This window comes from Lactuca serriola, chromosome 2, assembly GCF_051521515.1.
Source record: "Lactuca serriola cultivar US96UC23 chromosome 2, Lser_US96UC23_V15, whole genome shotgun sequence".
NCBI classification, from domain to species: Eukaryota; Viridiplantae; Streptophyta; class Magnoliopsida; order Asterales; family Asteraceae; genus Lactuca; species Lactuca serriola.
In genome coordinates, this window is record NC_136409.1 from 21,654,483 (window position 1) to 21,665,902 (window position 11,420).

An 11,420-nucleotide genomic window follows, 5' to 3' on the forward strand; every position below is an offset into this window, starting at 1 on the left:
CGAGAATCTGCTTCTTCAGTTCAGAGTATCGGCATTCGCGAGGTGAGTTATCCTCACTATATCAACGGGGTCTAAGGCACCAAGGCCGACCCTGTATTGGATGGAAATCCGAGTATTTGTCTGTTGAGATGATATTGTATGTTATGGGCCGGAAGGCATTGTGATGTGGACCGGAAGGTCATGGCCTGGAAAGGCGTATGTGCGTAATTAGTATTTTGGCTGAGACGTAGGGTGATGTTATGCCAATGATCGGCTAGGACGGTATCCTGGTTAGGGTGATGATATGTTATGTGATCTGTTTGATCAATTTGCTGACTGTGAACTATTATATGATTATATGTTATGTGCACCTGGTTGTTTGGACTGGAGTTTGACCCGATATGCATGGCTGTTCTATGTTCCATTATGTTATGTATGCTATTTATGTTATGGGCCGGAAGGCAATATGTTACGGGCTGGAAGGCAATATGTTATGGGCCGGAAGGCGATATGTTTGGGACCGGAAGGTCGTGGCCTGGAAGGGCATATTTGTGGTTGGTATTTTGGGGGTATCTCACTAAGCTTTCGGGCTTACAGTTGTGGTTTAAATGTTTTTTTTCAGGTTCTTCAGGAGACTGTGGCAAGGCGAAGGCGTGATCGTACCGCTCCTCGTGTTTATGTTTATGACATGGATCTGGGAATACTCTGATAATAAATGTATTGAAAACCTTTTTGTAATAACATTTTTAAAATGGGTTGTTTTTGAAAAGTTTAAATTGTGTTGAAATTTTTGGTCGTTACAGCGTGTATGTTTTCCAAGAAAATCCCTTATTTTCTTATAAAAGTATGAAATGCATGAGAATGTATTCGTGTGGAGAAATGTAGATAGTTGAATCAAGAAAATCCCTTATTTTCCTAAAGTAACAAGCAGTCTAATGTCCAAGACCGAAACCGAAAGCAACAGACATGCTTTAAAAGATTTAGGCATAGTTTCATATAATAAAACCTATAAGAAGATTGCAAGTTGATAGATGAAGAGTAGTTTTAATAGTTACCCATTCATAAATCAGAAGTACTATAATAATTGTATATCCGGTGAGTTTTATAACCATACTAAACATAATATGCCTGTAGCGACGTTCTTCAGGCGTCGAAGCATTATGACAAACTGTCACCCCAAAGGGTGGACTGTAGCTAACAGTCAGCGCGCGGGATCATGGCTTCCCGTATAGATCTATACACATTTGACACGTTCTCCCAACGGGAGACTCTGGTTATAGACAAGACTTGAAGTGGTACCTTTTAGCAAAAAGGTAGTATTTGAAGATGTAAACGTCTCACGGATTCTCAACTAAGTCTGTATTAAAGTAGTAGTTTTGTATGCAAAGTTTATCATTTTTCACAATGTTTGACAAAGCATAAGTCATAAGTTCTTTGAATGTATAAAACGATTTAACAATGATGGCTACTTCGGATACTATGTACTTTGTATAAATCTAGTGCATGCAAAGTATAACAAGAGTTTTCATATAGTAGTTATGAATCACATATGATTCATTTGATAAAAATGAGTAAAGTGAAACTTTATGTAACACCCGATAATAACCGTGTGTTTACTTGTATTCTCCCCCGAAATGTATTAAAAGTACATTATAAAGTATTTGAAAGTGTATAAAAGGGGGTATGAACTCACTTGATAGGTTGAAGAAGGTGAGACGAAAACCGAGCAGAACTTTGACTTGAGAAAGCGGATTTTCTCGGGATTCTCGGGATCGTAAAACTTTCTTCGGGGCTTGAGTATGGGAATCGGGGCTTCGGGATATTTATTGCACGGAAAACGAGGCAAAAACGCAAGAAAGATGAAAGGAAATGAGCATTTTCCCCGGAACCCTCGCATCCCTTTTATAGGGGCTGGAACCGCCTCGGTACGTTGGGCGTACGCGTGCGTCATGCGTGACCGAATCCTCGACTGCCTCGGAGCTCGGATGGGACGGGGCATAACCTTGCATAGGGGGCGGCGTGGCCGATACGAGGCCTAGTCCTCGAGTACGCTGGCCGTACGAGGGTACGCTGGGCGTAACTCGGATTGGGCCGGTGACCCCTCCTTCGGATAATACCGAAATTTTATTTAAATTTATATTTTTATTATTTAGTAAACTTCAAAATTTCATATCTTCTTTATAGGAACTCCGTTTTCAACGTTCTTTATATCCACGCGTAGGTGAGACTACGCTTTACAACTTTCGTTTAGACTCCCTCAGCAAATTAATAAATTATTTTTATTATTTATTATTAAAAGATCGGGGTAAGAAAAGTTCGTTAGAAATTCATAACTTCATTATCCGACGTCTGTTTTTTCCAGACTTTTTACCGTTGAAAACCCATTGTCGAGACCTTCGATTATCATTTAGGTCATTCCGGCCAAAAGTCGTTCGATCTCTATTTCGAGTTTTTAGCTGTCTATCGCTGTGCCGAATTTGGAAAAATCATAACTTCCTTATACGAAGTCAGATTTGGACGTTCTTTTTATGTATGATCACGGTTTAATGATATCTAACATAGTAGGTAACCAAATAGGGACTTTTGAACATTTTTATTTTCGAAGTTAATTTCATTACATCGAAAGAGGTTACAATACTTGCGCCTTTCTGGTCATTACATAGATTCGAAATATCGGGTTGTTACATTTGCATATATGTCGACATATTGTGGTGGATACGGTTGAGGCGGACATCTTTTATTCTATAGGCCAAGATACCAGGTGGGGGCTGGTTGTAAGCCGTAGGTACGGAGGCACGAGGGTGAACGGTTGGGTTAAGGTGGTAGGCCAACAAACCCGGGGAATTCAGGTATGATGAATGATTGGGACGACGATATTCCAATCTGATAACTGAGGACCCGATATGCATGCTTGTATATGTTATGTTATATGAGGTATTTTAGGGAAAACTCACTAAGCTTTGTGCTTACCTAGCTGTTATTGTTTCAGATATCATTGATTATCATGGGAAAGAAAAGGTGAAGGATAGATTTATATATGTCTTGGTGTGATAGGAGGAAGCAGTAGTACGTACTAGTTAAAGTACTAGTAGGCAAATTATCGTCTAATAGAGTGTCCTAGGGACTGTACGTAGTCATGTAGGATAGCCTAAGAACTTCTAATCTAGGCTTTCCTGCCTATTCCTTTCTTGGTTATGGATTTAGTATAGGATCATTTGTTTGGGTGGCTATCTCACCTTTGGTTAGTTATGGTTACGCATTCCTTGGAGGCTAGCTGGTAGTGGAGTAGTGTATTGTGAGAGGTCTAGTAGGTAGTAGTGAATCGTATGGTTGATATTACCTATATTGTGTGCCTACTTGATCCTTGTATGCTTATATGTCGACGTATGGTGATGGATGAGGTTAAGATGGTCCTCCTTTATGTTGTAGGCCAAGATACCAGGTGCGGGCCAGTTGTAAGCCGTAAGCGTGGAGGCTTGAGGGAGAGTGGTTGGGTTGAGGTGGTAGCCCAACAAACCTGGGGAATTCCAGTTCGATGACTACAGACCCGATATGCATGCTTGTATATGTTATGTTATGTGCAATATTTTGGGGAAAACTCACTAAGCTTTTTGCTTACCTAGTTGTTATTGTTTCAGGTATCATCAGTTATTGTGGGAATGCGAATGCATGGTTGTACACATTCATCAAGTGCAATGAAGAATCTGTGTTATAATATTACTCTGATTTTACAAATGTACTTTTTAACAAATGGGTTTTCTTAATATGGGTTAGATGAAATGTAGTTTTACCTTAATAAAAATGAAAGTTTTTTGTTGTGAAAATGAGTCTTTATAAGTTGGTATCAGAGCCTTGGTTTGAGTGAATCGGAGGAACACTTGTGTGAATCCAGACTCAAACTAAGATCAGAGAATTTTCACAAAACGTTTGTGAAAAATATTTTTTAATAAAAGGGTTGCATTAGGGACATGGGCTCGGTTTCATGTCATGTTCTTATTTTATTGTTGGCTTGGGATCGGGAATGTGAACCTTGACTTAACAACTTGCTGATATATGAATTGTTAGAAAAGCATGTTAGTGGATAATCTAGGGTTCTTATAGGGACGGTTGGATAGAAGTGCCTGATTTCGGTGATTCCTTATGATATATGGAATTGCTTAATATATGTTACTTGATTGTGTGATTGCTACGTGTATGTTGATTAGTTGTATATGTGGGGGATTAAATAACCCTAGAATGATTGAATTAGCCTTACTTCATGTTCCTTGTTTGGTTTTGGACTTAGAGCATATTTGATTATTCAACAGTCTATCTGATCCTGTACTGTGTACAACTAGCATACATAAAAGCAACCATTAGGGCGAGAGTGAGGATAATCCTAGGAGGAGTACCTAGGAAGTTAGTTGTAGCTCGTAGGAGAAAGTAGGTGTTAGAAAACCTAGGAGTGGTCTAGTATAGTGACTTAGGACCTTGGGATGAATTCTTAGTCAAATACAGATAAGGATGGAAGGTAGTATGGGACCATACTACTGGAAGCATAGAATCCGTATGATATTTAGGAGGAACCTTGAGGCTACTAAGGATCTAATAGGAGTGTGGCATGGTGTGTGGAGCACTGTATTTTGATGTCTGATCTTTCCATGGTATATTTTTAGTATCGTGACTATTGAAGGTTCAAGATCAATTGCTGGTGGTACTGGGAGAGCAGGTTTGAGTGAGGAGGAGATCCGTGGGATCATTGCTGTCGGAGTGACCGAGGCGACTAGGGAGGCGATTCCAGAATTGTTTGGGTCAGTCAAGACCGTTTTTATCAAGTAGTTTGATCGGCGTTATCCAGCCGTCATCCAGGTAGCTATTTCCACAGCCATAACGTTAAGTGTGTCAAACCCAGCAAATAATAGGTGTATAATAGACTCCAAATACACTGCTTTAATGCACCAAAAAATAGTACAAGGCAAGCAGGGTCGAACCATAGAGACACGGGATAAAAGTATATACCTCTTTGTGCAAGGTACTTTGGTCACGAAGGGGGGTTTTGTTTGCAAATGTAAAATAATAAAGTAACAATCTACTTTAAAAGCATGCACAAAATGGAATAAACTTGTAAACAGTTTGATTGAATGGTTCTAGTTCTAGTTCTCAAAGTTGATGTTCAACTTGATTATTACTTGATGTAATTCATGATGGCTATTCTAAATTGGTACTAAAAGATATTAACACGCTTTAATACCTCTCACTTGTCAAATTATCTAACCAAAATACGCTCTTTGACTAGAACTAGCTTTACTAATTCAACCTAAACACGCTCTTAGATTGTATTGAAAAATTGCATTAAGTTTTGTACAGGCTTCACAACAATGATCATTTCTTCTCATATGCTCGGAAGTTTGAAATCATGTGATATATGTTTTACAATAATAAAACTCATTGTTTATTACTAATTATTAACTTAATAAAACGATTAGGTGCCCTAAATGTTAATTAATTGCACAAAAATTCAATTCATGAAAGTGGCCAATCAAACGCAAATCAAATTCAAGGATTCTAGTTTAAATAAAAACATAATCACTAGAATAGAATAAAAAATCAAACATGAAATCATATGCTTAAAGTCAAGAAATAAACATGTTTTGAACAAGAACTAGAAATTAGGGTTTCTTAGCTACACATGGCTAAGAACAAATCAGTCAAAAAGAAAGATGGAATTGGAAATGTTTAATGCTTACAAAAAGAAATCAAAAGTGTTTGCAATGGTTTGGTCTTCTCGAAAGCTCCAAGACATTTCCCAAAATTGCCCAATATTGCCCAATGTTGCTCTAGAATCCGTCCCCTCTGAAATGGCGACGTCCCCCTTGTTTTAATAAAGCTCACGTGCATTCCATAAGACCATGCATTTCTAGCATCGTCATGCCTTTTTCCCATGAGTTTTTGGCATGACCATTTCTCTGGACCCTGTGTTTTTGGTATGGCCCATGCTTTTGCTAAAAGTCCAATAAGGCTTCACCGTTGGCTCCATCTTCAGTCTAGCTTCACCATGAGTCATCTTGCTCAAATATAAGATGAGAAAGGACAAACATGACCCATGTTGGTGTGACATGAACCGTGTTTCAAACGTAGTCCTTTGCAATGATGATAATGCAACAAGGACTTGGGTTATTTCTTCATGTTTTCTTCCATGGCATGACCGGTCCATCTTCTCTTCATGCTCCATGCTTCAAGCATCCAAGCTCCAAGCTCCATGCTGTCTACAAAATAAATCAAGAAATAGTGAAGTGTCGGGCATTCTTAGAGAAATATGCAATTGCCCAAATAATTAACTAAATGCAAGAATTATGAAGTAGAATGCTATGAAAGGACGGAAAAAAAACATGCAAAATAAGTGCATAAAACGCACCTATCAAACCTCCCCCCAAGCATAGACCTTTCTAGTCCTCAAGAAAGAACAAAATTAAGAATCACCCTATAGAAGACGATAGGCAACTAAAAAAAGAAACTAAGATGAAAAGAATGGAAGAAACAAAAAGGAACTAAAGGGAATCAAGAGTGAACGCATGCAATAAAAGAAGAACTAATGAAAATAACATATGCACAAAAAGATTAACAAAGCTTCAATATATATATATATATATATATATATATATATATATATATATATATATATATATATATATATATATATACCTTAAAAAGCATTTAGCATATTTTGCTGAATTTTAAGAGGTACCATACTTAAAACATCATATACAACAGTTTTATGCATAAAACCTTATTTGGTCTTGAAAAAGTCAAGGAACATAATCCGTTGTTTGACTTAGCTTTTTGACTCCGTCGCCATTTCCCATCCCGTCCAACAAACTCCCCACTATGTTGCCATTTCCTCTGCCCTATAGTGTTATACCTTCATCTCTCTCCTTTGTACTTTCGCATTCACGGCGAACTGTACCGCACACCGCACACCCGACCACCTGTTTCTTCTCCTACCCCTCAACTCTCTCTCCGACTCCATCTCCACACCATTAAGCGCAACCCACCACCACTACCACGACCACCACTAAGCGCCACCAGTGTCTCCACTTCCTAACGACAGGTCTCGTGCCTTCGTTTCCCTCTGGTCCTATCTAACCCCCTATCTCATAGATTTATTAATTTTCATTTAAAAGAACAAAACCCACGATCCCCCTCTAACCCTGGAATCGATTTTACTGCTTTATCGCTCCTTACTATTCTTCATGATTATTCTTGGTTCAGGTATTGGGTCTGCCATTCCCACTGTGAAAACAATATCTTTCCTAATAAATGTAGCCACTATCTAAAGTAAGTATTGGACTTAATATATAAATTGATTTCACTGCTGACTCATTTTTAGAAATGGTTTTACTACTCTGTTCCATATTAACTTGACAATATTTACAATTGGTTTAATATATAAATTAACATTTAGGGATGTGATCAATTACTTCATGAATTAGTGTGTTTATGAGGGTGTTTAGATAACAGAAAGGTAAGAAGGAATCATCAATTTTTATCGGGTTGAGTTTTTTTGCGGGTTCAAGGGGTCTCTTCCTGAAGGGGAAGTATTCATGAAATCACTGAGTTTTTATTTTACATTTATTTTTTTATGAATTACATATATTTATGTATGTTTTTCAATTCATTGGTTATGTATTAATCTTTGAGTGTCTGGATTTATAGGAGGCGAAGGCTTTAGCTGTAGAATCATACCTGGAAATTGATTTTGGTGGTATGGTTTGAAACATAATCAGTGAAGTAATTAAATATTGTTAATGTTTATGTTGGTTTTGAGGACTAGACATCATTTAATTGAAAAACAAAAGAAATAGGGCATGTGGTAGATTGTGACCCGTGACATTTACAGCCACTTCATTAACCACTATTACCCTTGACACATTTCCAAAGCTTCATTAAACTTGAAGCAAGACTTGACTGATTCTATAGTTTTGAGAAAAAATAGTGTGGGACTAGGTTATTTACTTTTTGGCTCACAAGAGTGATTTAATGGGAATTTGCAAGCATCAGGTAATAACTTGATTACTATTGTGGGTATTATATGTTATTATAATTCATTAGGTTGTTTAATGGTTTTTTGCTTGTGTGGTAGGTGAAGCCAGTTGCCTTAAAGATGGAATTAAGTTGCCTTAAGTAAGAAATGGAAAGAGAAGTGAGATAAGTTGCAGCATTGGCAGCGAGAGGCATGTGAAGGAGTACATACTTCCATCAGGTTACATCTTTATAGTACACTATTATTACTGGTGCAGTAATTTTATGTATGTTATAACAATATTCAAATTTTGTTGTTTGTTTTTTTTACGGTTTGTGTTTTATTCTATTTTTATAAGTTCTATTTTTACAACTTGTGTTTAGCTTGTTGGCCTTCTTTAAAAAATTTATTACGTTTCTAAAATAAATGATTGGTTAGGGTTTAAATTAAAATATGATTTTAGCAAGTGAATTTGGCTTTAGCTTGAAAACCTATCAAATAATTTAAAAATGGAGTTTACATGCTACTATATTCACTTATATGGATACACCTTTGATGACATGTCCTCCCATCTTAATCTTATTTTTGAAGTGATTTCAAAGTAAAACTAATTTACATAAGAAACCTTTTCGTCTAGATTTCAAATATTACACTAGAATTTTAAAAAATATCAAAGGTGGTCAAAGACTGTCAACATCAGTCTAGATTGACTAATGTTTTCAAGCAATCTATTCATCCCCTATTTTCTAACAAGTTTTACTTATTTACCTACCTATTGTACGAATATAAACCTAGCTAGAAACTATCCGACACAAAATAGTTTGTCAAAAGGCAGCAAGGAAGTGGCTAGCGCCTGAAGGAAACTAATTGCCTCTAGAAACAAATTTATAAAAAAATATATGCACCCGTCACTTGGCGCGGGTAAACGGCTAGTGTGTGTGTGTGTGTGTATATATATATATATATATATATATATATATATATATTCAAACTTCAATGCAATAAACAAAACAAAACAAACAGATTCAATCCAATTAACCTCATCGTGTCATACAGTCGAAGATGTAGTTGTCTTTCCTTGAGATAACTTAGAATTAACCCTACAAAGATATATATAACATTTAAAACAAGATTTTTAGCCACTCCCTAATACAACTCAACAAAATCAAAAGTTACAACACTTGTTCGCTTTTATAGGTATTAGGTTAGCACATGGAACAAATTATGGTCTTACTCTCATGAAAACATATGATGAAAAACATGCTCAATCATTTTCATTTTACAAATCATGACAATGATCGACTCCAACTAATTGTTGACTAACAACAATCTTTTTCTAAAAAATATTTTCTAAAAATTCCATAATATTTACGCAGATTGGTTACATGTTTCAAACCACTTACACCAGTCAAAATAGTTTACAGTCAGTCTCAATGTCATAAGTTCAAGTTCAAGTCCAAAGGGATCTTTTGACAGCCAAGCTTGTTTCCTAGTTGTAATTATTCATGTAACATTTATTTTTGACTTTTTCTTTTATTATCTCTCTCTCTCTCTTACTCTTTTTTCGTTACTCTTTTATATATTGTCCCTGCACAACTCCTTTGAAGTTCTATTTGCAAGGGCACACTTTCAAAGTATCCGAAGATGCACTCATGCTTAAATTTCAGCTTGACACGACATACCAAGATGGTTTTCACAAGAAGGGCAATACTATGGCATAAACATAGGAGCATAGTTATGAGGGAAGAGTATACATCTATATGTTTAAGTTATTTGCTTGGTCTAATTCTTTATATTTTTGTCATTGACTTTTTCTATTGTTGGGACATCTCACAGTCTATTACCGTGAGAGACTTCTAAGTCATTTTTCGGGGCACAGATATAAACGTGCAAAGTACCATAAGTATAGTTGGAAACAATGTCCCCAGCAGGGTAATTAGAAGGAATAGGTAGAAAGGACTTTTTAAAGCGTTGGAAGATTCGAGTCACTGAAATTTATATTCATTTTATGGTTCTTTTGAATTTGGAGTTTGGGTGTGAAAGAGTATTTACTACTCATAAGATCGGTTGTGTGTTCCAGGGGCTAACCTATACCTATTGTTATGGGTGTCGTCTTCGTGGTCGAAGACCATCCGTTCAAAAGCTCTCGGGATGGGTGCAAGAGCACGTGGAATGGAATCTGTAGAAATACTCTTTGGTAGACACCATTGAGTCTGAGTGATGTCCTATTGGAGTTGGAGGGAGTTGAAGTCCCCAGTAGGAACTCGAAAATGTGGCTCACCCCTGCACAAACTATGTGATACTACTGTCACTTTCTCTACAAAAGAAAGATGATGCTACAAGGACATTGGATGTGATGGTATTGGAGCCTTGCGTGATTTTCTCGAGATTCAGGCACTTTCTCTCAAAATGCTCATCACAAGTAAGGCGGGTGGTAAGATAAGTGATAATCCCGCCACAATGGATAGGGTCGGAATACTAGTGGAGACATTGACAAGTTTGTAAGAATGGAAGGCACCAAACTGTGGTCTCTTCAAGCTGGTGACCATGCACCAAAGAATTTGTAGCTCCATCTTACGGGCTCTACTAACGTCTTCTTGGGGGAAGACAATATTAGCAATAATTCGGAAAGCCACCCTTAAGACCGGATGGATTATTTGAGATGCTTTGGCGCATCGAGCCTCATACACATCAAGTCCCGTGATTTCCTTCCAAAAAGTTTTGGCATGGGTTTTGAAAGGCGTATTTTTCTCTCGTTGAACTTTTCAGTTTCGCCATAAACTTGATTGACAATCACATGGTCATAATAATGAACTTTCGAAGTTGAGGGTTGGTCAGTGTCAACTTTAACCGAAGAATCATTGCATATTCCTTTACCCTTAGCCATTGAAGTGACATTAATGATAGATAACTGGAAACAGTCAACAACTTCCTCCTTCTTAATTTCACTAATATCATCAGAATCATCTTCGATATCAACTTAATTGGTTTGAAGGTTAGATGTTGAATTCTCAGTTCTTTTCAAAATCATGATTTGTTCATTTTTGGTCAAGGTCTCATTTACAATATCAACTAAATCATTAGCATCTAAGCATTCATCAATTTTCACTAGACCATACGCATAAGAGTCATTTGGGACCTTATCAAATTCTGAGATTTTCTTTTCACAGTCATAGGAAGTCAAATCAATTTTCTCCCTTTCGAAAGCTAAAAAGGTCAAAAGCTTCCTATGTTGTTTTTTGCTAATGTCTGACGAATGATGCAATGCAGTTAATTTTCCATACAAACGCTTAGCCGAATTACAGTAAATATTTTGTTGTTTAAGCAAATTCTTATTATCAGTTATGAGAGAATCTCTAGCACACATGACATTAGTAATTTGTAATTCTAGACTATCTATCTTAATCTTCGTCGACTCCAAACACTTCTGAGTTTCTAGTAG